Genomic DNA, 18,816 nt, shown 5'->3' on the forward strand with positions numbered 1-18,816 from the left:
GTCAAAAGTTTATAAAATAATTACAGTGATTTTTACATTAATAAATAATAGCACTATAATAAATAGCGACACTATAAGGATAACACATTGTACACAGCTCAAATTTCCAGTTTGTCCCGCATGAATTCACCCAAACCTAAATTCATCTGTTCCCTTTTAATTTATTACAAATTTTTCATTCCCATGTATTGAGGTCCCTGGGCATACAGTCTGAGGCGGTGGGTGGGGAGCATAAAATTTTCTTTGTTTCTGGTAACATGTGAATGGACAGAATGGCTTCCCTCAAATAATTCATGTCCGGTGTACAAAAATATAATAATCTCATATATGTATTAGGATAGCAGAGTTAATATTTTAAGTTTTCTAAATAATGGTCGACATGGTTCTTTGTGATTTGCAGTGCACATATTTTGTATGATTTTTTTCTGTATTTTTAGTATCCGCACTATTTTTTTCGTGTCACCACAAAAAACAATACCGTACCTAATAATGGATTCGAAGTAGTTTGTATATGCTACTTTTCGTGTGTCCATATTAGTAGCAGTTGACAATATTTGCATTGCAAATGCAAAGCTGCTCAGTTTGTTTGCCAGGTATTCAATGTGTGTGTGCGCCAGCCCAAATTTTTATCTACATTTAATCTTAAGAATTTGACTGAGTCAACTTCTTCTATACCTTGGTTGTCGTGTACCAAGTTTCTAAGGTACTGAGGGTACTGATCACAGATTTGGGAATTTTTTCTGAGTCCTGATCTTCAACTAAGACAGAAGTATCATCTGTGAACAGAACTGATGGGGAGCTGATATTTAACGGTAAGTCATAAATATTTAAGAGAAATAGGACTGGGCCTAATATGGGGCCTTATGGAACACCCTGACATATTTTTTTTCCAGTCAGAAAAATAATATGTGCCATGTGAAGAACTGCTAACTCTTTGCTTTCTGTTGGATAAGTAGGATTTAAGCCATTGTAGGGCACTGCCTCTAATGCCATACTTTTCAAGTTTGTAAACAAGCAATGCATGGATTACAAAATCAAATGCCTTTGTGAGGTCTCAGAAAATTCCTGCCACCTTATTTCTCTTGTCTAACGAAGTACTTATTTTCTCAGTGAAACTGTTTACTGCATCCATGGTGTTTTTATCCTGCTGAAAACCAAATTGATTGTTTAGAGTAACAGAATATTTTGCAATGAAGTTTTGGATTTGTGCAACAGCAGGTTTTTCTGATATTTTAGATAGGACTGGGAGAATCAAGATAGGATGATAATTTCCCATTATCTCTCTTGATCCCTTCTTGAAGAGTGGTTTGACTTCGGCATCTTTCATTACCTCTGGGAAACAGCCCTCTTCAAAACATTGATTTATTATCTGAGATAGTGGGTTTGCAATTTTATTGTGTACCACTTTAATAACTTTGGGGGTATTCCATCCCAACCTGCAGATTTTTTGTTTCTTAATGTTAGAATAGCTTTTTCTACACCCTCCACAGAAACTTCTGAGAATTTTGTAAAGTTTTCACCTAGGCCAAAGGGATTTACTTTGTTGTGATAATCTGTTACATCTACATCAGACTTTTCTACATTTATAAAGAATTCATTAAAGTACTCTGGTATTTGAGTTAGATTTACAATAGTATTTCCTTCAACGTCAACTTTTGGAATTTCTTGGTTACAGGCTTTGACACCTAACTCAGATTTAATGACAGACCACACAGCATTTGTCTTATTTTTAAGATTTAAAATTAGCCTGTGATTTGCCAGTTGTTTTGCTGCCTTGACAACTCTTTTAAATGTGGTTTTATAGAGTCTTAACATATTTAATGAAATCAATATTTTTATAATAGTTTAGTTCTCTGTGCAGTTGCCTTTTCCTTACACTGGAAATTTTTATGCCCTGGTTAATCCACTTTACTGTATTTGTTGTTTTACTGCTGTGCAGAGTCTAGGTGGAAATGTTTCATTAAAGTCTCCAAGAAAACTATTTAGGAATTTCTCAGAGTTTTTGTCGCTTGAGTTACAATAATCAAAAGGTCGTGTTTTATCTCTTAGCTTCTCACTAAATGTTAGTAAGTTTTCTTTGCTAAAGTTCCTGCTCGTATGGGTACCCATACATGAAATGTTTCTGTGTCTGTAGCAGCTCAATGAATAATGCACAATGATCTGAAATACCTAAATCTAGACAAAATGTATGCACATATTCATATACATAATTAGTTAGAACACTGTCAATGCATGTTGCTGATTGCCCATTGTCACTAGTAAATTAAAAAAAATCAATTTGAAACCATATTTCTTTACTAAGTCAATGAAACTTCAAGCATGGCTGCTATCACATGTGATATTAATATTAAAATCAGCAGCTATTACTGATTTTCTCTTTTTTTCTCTGCAAAGGTCTTCTAGCATAATTTGAAGCTTAGATAAGAATAGTTCTGTTGTTGATGTCCCTGGAATTCTGTATATTGATATTATTATAACATTTGCTAGTGAGTCCACTATTTCTACACTATTTCAAAAAGCTCTTGAACACACATTCTTCATTTAAATAATTAAAACAGTTTCTGGTCTTATAATTTATATCATTATGTAGAAGTATACATGAGCCTCCACATGACTTGTTTCTCCAGCAAAAGCTACTTGCTAATCTTCTCACACTTCTGGAATCCTGTCAAGGATTTTTAGATTCCATGCCACACAGAATTTCTGTTGTACTGTATTTGAAAAGTGGAACAACACACTATTAAACAGGTGGTCATAATGTTTTGGCTTGTCAGTGTATGTAATCATAGCACAAATAGCTGTAACATCATGTTAGAATCCTCATCATTGTTTACCAAGACTGTTTTGCATGTAACAACTATGGCACTGATTTCTGTTACAGCTTTGATGTCACTGTGGCTACAGAAGTTGATGCTGACAGAAATAGGAGACAGTCTAAAAGTTTTAGATGAGTTTGTTATTTGAGCACTGAAATAAAATTGTAGAGGGAGACCTAGCCTTGACTACAGTAAGCACATTCAAATGGATGTAGGTTTCAGTAGTAGCACAGAGATGAAGTTGCATGCACAGGATAGAGGGGCATGGAGAGCTGCCTCAGAACAGGAAGACCACAACTACAACAACAACAGAAGTTACAATTGTAAGTCACATAGAGAAAGGTAGCTGGATACTGATATCTTTGTCTCCTTCAAATATGTCTCAAAATATTTGTTTTCCACCAATCTACCAAGGTTACATTTTGTGGAAAATAACCAAAGGCACCTCAAAGTAACAGAAGAAACTTGCAAAAGATGCACTTTATCAAGGAAATGTCGGCAAGGGATTTGTTAGCAACTGAAAGGAATGACACGTGTTACATGCTCTTGGTTTGTCTATTCATTTGTGAAGCTCTTGCTAGGTGGTGACAATTATGTTAGCACATTCTAGTCCACTGAAGTACAATATTTATGAACTTAGTATCTGTTTAATATAGTGGGTAGAATTTCTAATGCCATGAATCAAAACGTATAATTAACAATATCAAAATATTAACATTACACATTGATTAATGATCCAACAAAGTGTAATAGAAAGATACAAAGACAAGGGTATGAGAGTGAAAGTTTGGCCACTCTAGTGATTCCCTTTCATTGTAATCAGTGGCTGGCGTGACTCCCTTCCGCTAAGTTAGTTGAAACTTCTGGAAATCAACAAGAGCTGAATTCTGCAGAAGCCAGACTGCAAACTGGCATTCCAACATCTCGGGGTACAGCCTCAGGACTTGCTACTAGCTGTTTGCCGTGTGGCTAGGGCCTCCTGTCAGGTAGACCGTTCGCCTGGCGCAAGTCTTTCGAGTTGATGCCACTTTGGCGACTTGCGTGTCGATGGGGATGAAATGACGACAATAAGGACAACACGACACCTGGTCCCTGAGTGGAGAAAATCTCTGACCCAGCCTGGAATCGAACTGGGGCCGTTAGGTACGACATTCTGTCACGCTGACCACTCAGCTACCAGAGCGGACACTGTCTGTTTAAGAAAACATCATTTGATATCAACAATTATAAATCAAGATGACTGTAATTATCTAAATCTGTGGGAAATAAGTGAAATACTTTCTGATAGTTTAAATTCCACACAACATTACTGAAAATACACAGTAAGTAATGCAACACATATTTCTCAGCCTATTTTAGTTGAAAAATGCAGAATTTGTTGTGGGTAATCATGGAATATTCCCACTTCAGCCCCTACAGTTTCATGAAGTTTCGATATGTGGAGGCACTATACACAGCCTTCAAAACAGCACCTGTAACATAGGCACATTCCAAGCGGAGAACTGTCATTGAGTTTACGAAGGTTGTTTTTTAAGTAAGGGCCGTTCGCGTGTATAGTCCCGTAGTTCGCGTGGTTACTGCAACAAGCCACCGCACCACTTGCCAGCATCCTTCCCGTTCACACTGATGCAAGTTGCAGCTCTGTAGCTGACGTGTACACATCGCTGTGCTACTTTATAATGTTTACGATTATTGAATCGCCTGCCACGTGTGAGATACGGTCAGTGATACGTTTTTTGACCGCGAGAAGCCTATCAGCTGCAGAAATTCATCGTCAGTTAACAGAAATTAATGGCTTGAATGCAATGAGTGAAGGTAAAGTGCGAGAGTTTAAAAATGGCCGTCAAATTGTCCATGACGAAGAACACTCAGGCCGCCCTCTGCGATCACTGATGATTTGGTGGCTGCAGTCGAAACAAAGATTCGTGAGGACAGAAGATTCACAATTTCCACTCTTTCTTTGGAATTTCCACAATTTTCAAGATCGGTTTTGTACAAAATTGTGTCTGAAAACCTAAACTTTAAGAAACTGTGTTCTCGGTGGGTACCCAGACTCCTCACAGAGGACCAAAAGTGAAGAGATTTGCCACTTCATTGGACATTTTGATTCGTTACGAGGAAGAAGGGGATGACATGTTGAGTCAAATTGTCACTGGAGATGTAACATGGGTATCCCATATCACTCCCGAAAGCAAGCGACAATCGATGGAATGGCGACACACAACCTCACCCCTCAAGGTCAAAGCCAAACAGACGCTGTCAAAGCGCAAGATTATGGCAACTGTGTTCTGGGACCGGCGCGGTGTTTTGCTAGTGGACTTTATGCCACGAGGAACGACAATCAACTCAGATGCCTACTGTGCAACTGTAAAGAAGCTCCGCAGAGCAATTCAAAACAAAAGGCGCGGCATGCTGACAAAAGGAGTTTTGCTCCTGCACGATAATGCTAGGCCTCACACCTCTCAAAAGACTCGGGATTTGATCGATTCTTTGGGCTGGGAAGTTTTGGACCATGCACCATACAGCCCCGACCTTGCTCCTAGCGATTTTCACCTTTTCCGGTATCTGAAACACCATCTTGGCGGGCAGGGCTTCAATGACGACGATGAAGTGAAAGCGGCCGTGAACTCTTGGCTGTCAGAGCAGGCGGCCGAATTCTTTGAAGAGGGAATTAAAACTTAGTTGTACGGTATGACAAGTGCTTAAATAAACAAGGCAACTATGTAGAAAAATAGGTAAAAGTGTATAGAATCAGAAAATAAAAGTTTTTTTACAAAAGTATTTGTATCTTTTTTTAAAAATAAAACGGCCCTTACTTAAAAAACAACCCTCGTATTTTGGCAGGAAACCAGAGCATCGTAGATATTCACAGGTGCTTGCAGAATGTCTATGGAGACCTGGCAGTGAACAGAAGTACAGTGAGCCATTGGGTGAGGCATGTTATCATCACGGCGAGGTTGCATTAACCTGTCTGATCTCCTGTGTGCCAGCTGGCAACAGTCAGCTGTGACTCCTGCAATGTTATAACGTGTGGAGACTCTCATTTGAGGTGATTGATGGAACACAATCAAACACTTAGCTGCACAACTGGACATCTCTGTCGGTAGTGCTGACATACTTGTCCACTGGTTGCTGTTGTTGTTGTTGTGGTGGTCTTCAGTCCTGAGACTGGTTTGATGCAGCTCTCTGTGCTACTCTATCCTGTGCAAGCTTCTTCATCTCCGAGTACCTACTGCAACCTACATCCCTCTGAATCTGCTTAGTGTATTCATCTCTTGGTCTACCTCTACGATTTTTACCCTTCACGCTGCCCTCCAATACTAAATTGGTGATCCCTCGATGTCTCAGAACATGTCCTACCAACTGATCCCTTTTTCTAGTCAAGTTGTGCCACAAGCTCCTCTTCTCCCCAATTCTATTCAATACCTCCTCATTAGTTATGTGATCTACCCATCTAATCTTCAGCATTCTTATGTAGCACCACATTTTGAAAGCTTCTATTCTCTTCTTGTCTACACTATTAATCGTCCATGTTTCACTTCCATACAAATACTTTCAGAAACGACTTCCTGACATTTAAAAAAAAAAAATGTTTCAAATGGCTCTGAGCAATATGGTACTCAACTTCTGAGGTCATTAGTCCCCTAGAACTTAGAACTAGTTAAACCTAACCTAAGGACATCACACACATCCATGCCCGAGGCAGGATTCGAACCTGCAACCGTAGCGGTCTCGCAGTTCCAGACTGCAGTGCCTAGAACCGCATGGCCACTTCGACCGGCCCTGACATTTAAATCTATACTCGATGTTAACAAATTTTTCTTCTTCAGAAACGCTTTCCTTGCCATTGCCAGTCTACATTTTATATCCTCTCTACTTTGACCATCATCAGTTATTTTGCTCCCCAAATAGCAAAACTCCTTTACTACTTTAAGTGTCTCATTTCCTAATCTAATTCCTTCAGCATCACCCACCTTAATTCGACTACATTCCATTATCCTCGTTTTGCTTTTGTTGATGTTCATCTTATATCCTCCTTTCAAGACACTGTCCATACGTTCAACTGCTTTTCCAAGTCCTTTGCTGTCTCTGACAGAATTACAATGTCATCGGCAAAACTCAAAGCTTTTATTCCTTCTCCATGGATTTTAATACCTACTCTGCATTTTTCTTTTGTTTCCTTTATTGCTTGTTTGATATACAGATTGAATAACATCGGGGAGAGGCTACAACCCTGTCTCACTCCCTTCCCAACCACTGCTTCCCTTTAATACCCCTCGATTCGTATGACTGCCATCTGCTTTCTGTACAAATTGCCAATAGCCCTTCGCTCCCTGTATTTTACCCCTGCCACCTTCAGAAATTGAAAGAGAGTATTCCAGTCAACATTGTCAAAAGCTTTCTCTAAGTCTACAAATGCTAGAAATGTAGGTTTACCTTTCCTTAATCTTTCTTCTAAGATAAGTCATAGGGTCAGTATTGCCTCACATGTTCCATCATTTCTACAGAATCCAAACTGATCTTCCCTGAGGTCGGCTTCTATCAGCTTTTCCATTCGTCCGTAAAGAATTTGCATTAGTATTTTGCAGCTGTGACTTATTAAACTGATAGTTTGGTAATTTTCACATCCGTCAGCACCTACTTTCTTTGGGATTGCAATTATTATATTCTTCTTGAAGTCTGAGGGTATATCACCTGTCTCATACATCTTGCTCACCAGATGGTAGACTTTTGTCAGGACTGGCTCTCCCAAGGCTGTCAATAGTTCTAATGGAATGTTGTCTACTCCGGGGGCCTTGTTTCGACTCAGGTCTTTCAGCGCTTTGTCAAACTCTTCACACAGTATCATACCTCCCATTTCACCTTCATCTACATCCTCTTCCATTTCCATAATATTGTCCTCAAGTACATCACCCTTGTATAGACCCTCTATATACTCCTTCCACCTTTCTGCTTTCCCTTCTTTCCTTAGAACTGGGTTTCCATCAAAGCTCTTGATATTCATGCAAGTGGTTCTCCTTTCTCCAAAGGTCTCTTTAATTTTCCTGTAGGCAGTATCTATCTTACCCCTAGTGAGATAAGCTTCTACATCCATACATTTGTCCTCTAGCCATTCCTGCTTAGCCATTTTGCACTTCCTGTCGATATCATTTTTGAGACGTTCGTATTCCTTTTTGTCTGCTTCATTTACTCCACCGGTTAGGGTGGGTTTCTCGCATTCTAACAGAAGACCGTAAAGAGTTCGAAGAACCTCGTGCAGAATTTCTTGCACATTACAAAGCTGATTGTGACAGTTTCTTGTCGAACCTTGTCACAGGTGATGAAACGTGGGTTCCTCACTTCATACTGGAAACAAAATGACTATCCGTTGAGTGGTGCCAGACCATCTCTCTGATGAAAAAGTTCAAAGCTGGTGAACTCATGGGAATGGTCTTCTGTGGCTCTGAATGGGTTATTCTGTTTGATCTCCTCGCACGTGCTGCAAATATCAAATCTGAAGTGTGTTGTGACACCCATAAGAAATTGAAGAAACTACTTCAGCAATTTGTTGCCACAAAAATGCTAGCAAACTTCTCCTTCTCCATGACAATGCGAGGCCTCATATATGAGGCTGCACACCAGAGGAGCTCCCAAAACTTCATCGGACTGTTCTTCCTCGTACAACCTACAGCCGGATTCTCGCATCTTCTGACTTCTGTCTGCTCAGTCCACTGAAGGATGAACTCCGTGGGAAGCAGTACATGGGTGACGGGGAGATTATTGATGCAGAAAGACATTGCCTGCAATCTCAACCAGTGAAGTGGTACCTTGGGGGCATACAGGTCCTCCCAGAATGGAGATTACATTGAAAAATAGGTTTTTATAACCAAAGAATATGGTGTATTGCAATCCTGAATAAAACCGACATGCTTTCAGAAAAAACAAGTGATGCATTACTTATTGAGCACCTGTTGTATTTTAATGTATCTTTTGGGGCAGCTGTGTCTAAGAGCCTTTAACTATATGCTATGACCATAAAAGAAGAATCTCAGACATAGCGCTGCCTTCGGTTTTTACTGTAATATAAAGGATTTTTTAAAAACAAACCAGAAGCAATTGTGTTGCTTGCGAGCTCCAAAATGATAATAACTGAGCTATTTGTATATGATACGCAAGTAACAGCTTCACATCAAAAAATAACAGATACCAAATGCTATGGTAACTTCATCATTAATCATAAAGGGAAATGTAAAAGTGAACAATGTAAAACTCCTAATATTTTCAGTGGCTGTTTCTCCTCAGTTGGTAAAACTATCAATGAAATATATAAATATTTTCAGTATAGTTTCCAGGCAATCCAGCTGAGCACAGCATATACAGTTTTTCCACTCACAGCAGAGAAACATCATTTGACCTTTAAAATAATCTCTCTCTGCAGTAACACCTTAAAAAGTATTTGTGTAACTTTATGCACCAGCTATCAACAATATAATTGAAATAGATACCTTTCCTGAAAGACTGAAAAATGAAGAACACCATACTCTTAGCTCTAGGTATGAGCATGTGTAGCACCTATGGCGAAGTGTAGAAAAATATCAGCTCAAGCTCACGATATGTACTTAGTAGAACAGTTCATGATGAAAGAAACCGTCCATACACAGTAAATCTGGAGATGCAGTGACTACCATACAGTAGATGTAGAGCAAAGCAAAGGACTGTCATTGTCACTAATGGTAAATGTCCAGACTATTATGGATGATACAAGAACTGAAATTGATGGTAACAAAGCAAAAGCAGAAGCACTGAACTCCATTTTAAAATGTTTCTTTACAGAAGAAGATACAGGAGTACTGCCTCAGTTCAATTCTTGCACCACTGAAAAGATGAGTGCTGTGGATACTAGCGTGAGTGGTGTTGATTAACAATTGAAATTATTAAAACTGAACAAGAATCTGATGGAATCTGTACCGCATTCTATACAGAATTTGCAACTCATTTAGACCTTCTTTTATTTACAAAATTTCGTAGATCCCTTGGACAAATGACTGGCCCAATAGTTGGAAGAATTTACAGGTCTCACCCATCTACATGTAGGATAGTAAAGGTCTTTCACAGAACTATTATCCAGTATTATTGACACCCACCAGTTGGTAGAATTTCAGAACATATTCTGAACTCTAACATGATGGGTTATCTCAGACAGAAACACTTGTAGTGTTGCTGCCAATGTTGCATGGTACTGAAGAATATGATAAAAACAACAATTAAAAAACACAATAGATGTGTTTTTCATATTTGTTTTTTTTTATCTTTTAAACTTTATTTAGTTTTTCATTCTTGCATTACTATTTTTATATATCAGTTATTTTTAAGGAATTTATTTTTGTTTATACTCATCTATATAAATAAAAATCAATTGGCGCATGTATGAAAGATCAGCACCTGAGAATGGCAAGACCAATTTAGTTGATTTTTTGTTATTGTTGTGTTAGTTATTGTCAGGACAAGGTTTGTATGAAAGAAAATTTTTGGGAAATCAACAGGAAAAATTCAGAAATTAAAATGAATTGTGAAAGATCATCACTTGAGAATGGCTCGACCGATATATATGATTTTTCTCGTTTTCATAATGGTGAATGGTAATGGTATTTTGGGTATGAAAGGAAATAAAAAAAATGCGTTCAGTTTGACAGTTCTACTGTCACACATTTTCATAGAAAATAATAATAATAATAATAATAATAATTTGAGGGTTATGTATACATGTAATGTAAAATATGAAGAGGCAACATTGTTACCAAAAATCTCAAAAATTCCTGACTTATTTACTACAGATTTTAACACAACACTCTAATGAATGTTCAGATGGACATAGGCTATATGTTATTGTAATTTGTGTAATATATATGAGGGTGGTTTGACAAGTTCTCAGAATCACCATGAGATGTCAGTGCTAGCATAACGAATTGTTCATGTGATATTCATTGGACTGTTGCCTGTAAACACATGCCATGTCAGTACTCTGATGTGGCTCTGATGTTGTTCTTGGATAGTGTTTTGTGAAGATGGAAAAAAAATCAACATTCGAGCAGTGATTAAGTACTTCGTTAAGAAAGGTATGAAAACAAAGGACATTCATGCTGATTTCCAGAATAGACTGGGGCACTCTGCTCTTCCGTATTCAAATGTTGCAAAGTGGACAAATGAATTTAAATTTGGTCGCGAGTGCTTAGATGATGATCCACGTAATGGTCGGCCAAGGTGTTTCTCTACTCCAGAAATCATTGCAAAAGTGCACAAAATGGTCATGGATTATCACCAATTGAAAGTGCGTGAAATTACTCAAACTTGCCAGATGATTTCTGAAAGGGTGTATCATATTTTAACTGAAGTATTAGGAATGAAAAAGTTATCTACAAGATGGGTGCTGCGACTCTTGATGCTGGATCAGAAATGCATGAAAATTGATGTATCAGAACAATGTTTGGCCCAATTTAGGAGAAACAAGCAAGATTTTTTTGCGCCAGTTTGTGGCCACAGATGAAACTTGGGTGCACTACTATACCCCAGAGACAAAACAACAGTCAATGCAGTGGAAACATACTGATTCTCTGCCACCAAAGAAAGCAAAGACAATTCCTTCGGTGGGAAAGGCCATGGCCTCAGTGTTCTGGAATTTGAAGGTGATACTGTTTGTAGATTATACCCCTCAAGCAATTACTGGAGAATATTATGCTAAACTCTTGGTCAAACTGCAACGATAGAAAGGCTAGGTTTAGCAAGGAAGGAAGTCAGCTTCCATCAAGACAATGCGTGCCCACACACATGTGCCGTCGCCATGGAAAAATTACACGAACTAAGGTATGAATTGTTGTCACACCCACCTTATTCACCTGATATGGCTCCATCAGACTTCCTTCTCTTCCCAAAACTAAAAATTTTTCTTGGTGGAGAAAGATTCACTTCAAACGAAGTATTGATAGCTGGAGTTGAGAACTATTTTGCTGGCCTGGAGGAAACTCATTCTCGGGAAGGGATCAAGGCACTGGAAAATCATTGGATGAAGTGCACTTATCTACAAGAACACTACATTGAAAAATAAAGTTTCAGTGATGTAAGTACCTTTTTTCTATTTTATTCTGAGAACTTTTCAAACCACCCTCATAGATTTATATGTAAGATATAAAGGGGAAGTGTAGTTGCCACAAATGTTGAAAACTTCTGGACTGATTTACTTCAAATTTTTACATGAGGCTCTAATGAACATTCAGATGTAAATGCACATAGGGAGGGCCTAGAAGGAGATGCACAGAGAACTAGGGGAGAAGGAGATGTACAGAGAGAAAGGGGGGGGGGGGTGAGAAGTTGAGCAGAGAGAGATTTGGAGGGGGGGGGGGTAAGGAATTTAGGATGTATACGCAATTCCTGTACATATTTAGCAATCACGATGCATTACTGGGTTTGCTAGTTGTTCAATAAAATGATGAAGTGATAATGGAAATCAATAATATCATTGTTGTGGTCTTTAGTCCAAAGACTGGTTTGATGCAACTCTGCAGTGGTCTATGCTGTGCAGGCCTCTTCAACTCTGAATAACTACTGCAACCTAGATATACTTGAAACTGCTTCCTATATTTATCTCCTTATCTGTTGTTACAAGTTTTACTCTCCACACTTCCTTCCATTGTCAAACTGACAGTTCCTTTTTTCTACAGTTTGATTCAGTACCTCCTCATTAGTTACATGATCCACCCTTTTAATCGTCAGCATACTTCTATAGCACCACTTTTCAAAAACTTGTGTTCTCTTCTTATATAAACTGCTTAGCATCCAAGTGTCACTTTGATACAAGGCTACTCTCCAGACAAATACCTTCTGAAAAATCTCCCTAACACTTTAATTTATATTCGGTTGTAACAAATTCCTCTTTCTTCAGATATGCTTTCCTTTTTATACTCAGTCTTCTGTTCTTTGGGCATCAGTTACTTCGCTACCAAAATAGCAAATGATCTGCAACTGTAAGTGTCTGAGTTCCTAATCTCATTCCTTGAGCATCACCTGATTTTATTCAACTGCATTCCATTACTTTTGTTGACACTTGTAACCTCTTTACAGGCCACTATCAATTCTGTTCAACTCATCTTCTCAGCCCTTTGCAGTCTCTGACATATTTTTGTTTCTTCTCTCTAAACTTTAATTCCTCCTCCAAATTTTTGTCTGGTTTCCTTTACAGCTTGCTCAATGTATTGAATAATATTGAGATGGGCTACAACCCCATCTCACTCCCTTCTCAACTACTACTTTCCCTTCATGTTCATTGAATGTTACAACTGCATTCTTGTTTCTGTGTAAGATTTATATAACCTTTTGCTCCTGGTATTTTATTCTTGCTGCTCTCAGAATTTCAAAGACATATCAATTTACCATTGTCAAAAGCTTCTGGTAGTCTACAAATGTTATAAATATAGGTTTACATTTTTTAAACTTATCTTCTAAGACGAGTCATAGGGTCACTATTACCTTGTTTGTTACTACACTTCTCCAGAACCCAAACTCATCTTTCCAAAGGTGGGCTTCTGGCATTTTTCGATTCATCTGTAAATAATTCATGCCATTACTTTGCAGCTATGGTGTAGTAAACTGATAATTCAGTAATGTTCACAGCAGTCAGCACCTGTTTCTTTGTAATTGGAATTAATATATTCTTCTTCAAGTGTGAGGCTATTTCACCTGTCTCGGATATCATGCGTAGTTGTGTCATGGCTGGCTCTCCTAAGGGTGTCAACAATTCTGATAGAATTGCCAACTCCATAGGCCTTGGTTTGACTTACATTTTTCAGTGCTCTATCAAATTCTTCCCACATCATATTTCCTATCTCATGTTCATATACTTCCTCCCCATTTCTATAATACTGCCTTCAAGCTCATTTCTCATTTAGAATCCTTCAATATATTACTTCCTCCTTTCATCTTTTCCTTCTTTGCTTAATATTGGTTTTCCATCTCAGCCTTGACATTTGTACAGTTGTTTTGTTCTTTTCCAAAGGTCACTTTAATCTTTTTATAGGTGGTATCTATGTTCCCCCTTGCTATACAAGCTTCTACAGGTGTGAATTTGTCCTGTAGCCATTCCTGCTGAGCTGTTTAGCACTTTCTGCCAATTACATTATTTAGAAATCTGTAACCCCATTCACCTGCTTCGTTTGCTGTATTTTTAAAATTCGTTGATTGAATTCAATATCACCTATGTTATCCAAGGGTTTCTGTTTGGCCTTGTCTCTTTACACATTTCATACGTGCTGCCTTCACTATTTTATCTCTCAAAGATACACATATACTTTTTCAGTATTCCCTTCCCCTGTTTCAGTCAAATGTTGCATACTGCTCTGTCTGAAATCCTCAATAATCTCTAGTTCTTTCAACTTCTCCAGATCCCATCTCCTTAATTTCCTACATGTCTGCAATTTCTTAAGTTTGGCTTACAGCTTATAACCATTACATTACATGCAGAGTCCACACCTGCTCCCAGAAATATTTTGCAGTTTGAAATCTGGTTTCAAAATTCTGTCTTACCAATATATAATTTATCTCAAATCTTCCAAATGTTTCCACATATACCTCTTTTACGATTACGAAACCAAGTATAAGCAAAATTCTACCAGGCAATTTTATGCCTTTCCCCCAGTCCAATTTCTCTTACTATTTTTTTCTCTCTTCCCAGTCAAATTCCAGACACTCATCACAATTAAAATTTCATCTCCTTTAACTTTATGAACAATTTCTTTTATCTCATCATACCTGTACATTCCTTCAATCTCTTCATCATCTGCAGGGCTAGTTGGCAAATAGACTTGTACTATGTGGTGGATATTGGCATCATGTCTGTTTTGGCTATGATAATACATTCACAATGCTGTTCATAGTAGATTACTGCATTCTTATTTTCATATTCATTATTAGATATACTCCTGCATTACAGCTATTTGATTTTGTAATTATAACCCTGGACTCAACTGACCAGGAGTCCTTTTCTTCCTGCCACAACACTGGAGTATTTCCCATTATATCTAATTTCAAACAATCTCATTTCTCTTTTTAAATTCTCTTACCTCACTGCCCAGTTAAGAGACCTAATATTTGATACTCCAACCTGTAGCATGCTAGTTTTGTTTTTCCTGGACATCCACTTTTCCTTCAGAATATTTTGCCTAGAGGATGCCATTATTTAACCGTACAGAAGAGCAGCTTACCCTCAGGGGAAAGTAACTGCTGCAGTTTGCCTTGCTTTCAGCCATTCACAATACCAGCACAGCAAGGCCATGTGGGCTAATGTTACAAAATCAGATCAATCAGTCATCCAGACTGTTGCCCCAGCATCTACTGAAAAATCTGCCACTCTTGAGGAATCACATTTTTCTATGTTTTCTACGCAGATACTCCTCCATTGTGGTTGCATCAACAGTACCAACATCAGTATCATTGAGCACTTGAGCCACTCAACCTTGATGAAGCCCATTGTTAATGGGGGAGGGGGTGGGCATACATCACACACTGTATTGCTAACCTCCCTTAATTCAGGTGTTTGATAGTGTGAGTCACTTCTTGCTAGCATTTAAATTGGATAAACAGAAGAAGCAAAGGTAAATAATGTTCTAATGCATCACAGAAACCAGAATTTGCAGGAAATTCTGTGTGAAATACCTAGAAATACACTTGGATAAAAACTTATCATAGATCTCAGGAACACAGTTCCTTGCAAATAAATCATATAACCTGGCATTTGCAGTGATGATATTGTACAATGCAACCAGTATGAACGTTAGGATAGTACAGGGTTTGGCCAAAATACCTCTTGTATTTGAAGAAGCTGCTGTGTGAGTTGTGGTGGGGATACTAATGTATTGATCAATAGCAGCATACCTGCGATTTTCAGTAGGCACAATGTCTCGGGTAGGTGAGCATCATGAGTTTGTTGTGGAGGAGCGTATTCGTAATGGTGGTTCTGTGATTACTACTCAGCGAGTATTTCAAATTTGGTTTGAAGTTGACTGATATGACTCTGTACCTGATAGAAAACTATTCAAGTTTTTGTGTAGTATGTTGTAGTGATCAGCTTTTCCCTGATACAGGTGAGCCGACGACTTATCAGTGTTTTCAGTACAGTCACTTGGGGAACTAGGTTTGTCCAATACCTTGTTTTGTTTAAGAATTTTCAAAATACTACTTCAGTCCCCCATGTTTACTACTGAATGATGGTGGATAGAACACCTCTTGATGTAGCTTGTCTTGGACTGCTGTGGATCAATATTTGTCCAAGAATGTCTGTTTAAATTGCTCATAGGTATGAAATTTCTCAGCCATGGCTGTTGCCCACAATAAATCATCGTTCTGTGCGTACCCCATAATGAACCAAATATTCTGTTTTTCTGTCCAGTCGTGGGGTAACATGTTGCAAAAAGCTCTCATAAACACTATGGGGTTCATTCTCTTACCCTCTGTTGAAAAAATCCGAAATTGCCTATGACGGAACAGACCCTCATCTGCTAATAAAGTAGACAAACATGCAGTTTGTCTGTTGCTGCCATGGCATTGTTTGGATGCAAATGATTATTCTCTGCATATGTTTGCGCAACTGGTATTGACATTGGCAGTGCGTGTTGCATTTTGTAATTCCTTTCTTCTCCATTTGAAGTGTTGGTAGCAAATGGTTGATAAGTACTACCACTATCTATCTTACCTGACTTCACCTGATTATTGCTATTTGTGTCTCTCTTGTGAAACCTGCAACACTAATTAGACTGCTATGCAACTTCTCTTCTTGTGACTTTAAGCCTAGCTCAATCCTAGCAATCAATTTGTTTTCCCTTTCCTTTACTACCTCTTCAACTGCTTCGACGCAGGTGTTATGCTCTCGTATGACCTTCTGTACAAGGATTGTACCCTTATCTAGCATTCCTACTTCAGCTTTGTCCTTTAAATTCTGTACCTACTTTTCAATTTTTTGTTGGGCTTTATGGACTTAGTGCCTAAATCCAAACACTCAATTTTACTGACAACTCCTGTACTTCTTCCAGCAAATCTTTACATAAAGATTGCAACTCATTAACAGTACCCGTCATACTTTCTAAATTTTGCAAATTTCCAACTGAGCCCCTTGCATCTGAATCTGAACATCAGTGACAATCCTTAGCTTACCTGCCATTTCCTCTCGTGCCTCATTTAAAGAAGACACCTGTTGATCTAGGCTGTTTAACTTCTGATACAAATCAGTGAATAATTCCACCTTTATTTTCTTCTCCGTATCTGCAAGTTTGCAGGTTAAATCATTAGAAAGGTCAGTGCATAGATTTTGGCTTAAATTATCAAACCTCTGTGATAGGTCATTTTTAAAATCATCAAAAGTTTCCTCTTGTTCATTTTTAAAATCACGAAATTTTTCATCAGGTTCTTTCGTTTGTCGTGTAGAAAAATTATTACATAAATTCCTCATTAGGTCAGTGAAATGTGTGGCAAGGGTCTCCTGTCAGGTAGATTGGTCGTCTGGTGCATGTCTTTTCCGTTGATGCCACTTCGGTGACTTGCACGTCAATGAGGATGATATGATGATGATAACACAACATCCGGTCCCAGTGCGGAGAAAATCTCTGACCCAGCCAGAATCAAACCTGGGCTCCACGCATGTCATTCTGCCGCACTGACCACTCAGGTATGGAAGTGGACATTAGGTCATTGAGGGCTTTATATGTGTCCTGCATTGAATGCATTAATGATGCATTAGCATATAGTGTACTTACTGTCTTGTTCCATCATGTTTGAAACAAGTTTTCGTGACATGGAGAAATTGAAATTTACTGATTCCACACTAGCATGTCTTTCACTGGTCTCGTGTGAGAAAATGCTTCTCGGTGAGATTTTGGAATTAGCCTTGTCCCACCATGAGTGTGGTACCATCATGATGTCATCAGCATAAATTGAATTTGTGTAATATCCCAGGTGTTGTCGATATGATCGACATTTTCAGTGTCACTGTCATGTGTCTTCGTGCCCATTGCAGGGGCATCTACACTATTTTCATTAGTCGGCACAACAGTTTTAACTGGTTCCATTTTGTAAATGTTTTTTATAATTGTAAATATGAAATAAAATTAAATTTTAATCTCAAAACCTATTGCAAGAATTTTCCCAATCAGTACATGATATATTCTATACCAATATTGTAGCTTATTGTTGTCATTTACAATTTTTGTATCCACTTTCCAAAAAACCAAAATAATGTTAACCCAAATCTCTGATGCTTAAAAAAATCCTTTAAATTTGTGACTGACAGGGTGAGGTACTGATACTACTCTTGATCGAGGCGTTACCAAGTGGAGCCATGCGAGCTATAAGTTGGAGTTTTTTTTCCACCTTATATATGATCTTTTCAAATGTTGTTGGCACAGTTCTCCAGTTAACCATTTGTAATTTATGCATACCATGTGGTGTTTGCCCTTGGTTTTCTACTGGAAATGTTATTCCAATCATGAAACAAAACAAATAAAACAATTAGTGCAATACAGTGTTACACATGTTTTATATCATTTAATTAGTTCCTCATCTTTTCTCACTATTGGTAGAGGCTTTATTGCTCCAGCATACCATTTTTTAATTTTTGCCTTACTTAGGGGAATGAATGGATGAAAATAGACAGAAAAAAACATATAACCATATAGGTAAACCAGCATAAGTTTCAGTACACATGCCAACAAGCTTCCCCCAGCCCAAGTTTACTTGTGCTGTGCTGCAACAACTCTCCACAGTCCCTCTGACAGTACAGTTGAAACAATTTACTCCTCCACACAGCTACCATTGATTCAAATGATGAGAACATCCACTTTGCTGCATGATGTGTTAGACCATTGATCAGTATGTTGTAGGATAGAACAGAGTAGGAACATTTATTTATCCAAACAAACACTGCATGTTGAGATCACCATGCAGTGCACGTTGTATTTAACACCGTTTAGGTGTCAGGAACACT

This window comes from Schistocerca nitens, chromosome 10 (assembly GCF_023898315.1).
Source record: "Schistocerca nitens isolate TAMUIC-IGC-003100 chromosome 10, iqSchNite1.1, whole genome shotgun sequence".
Lineage (NCBI taxonomy): Eukaryota > Metazoa > Arthropoda > Insecta > Orthoptera > Acrididae > Schistocerca > Schistocerca nitens.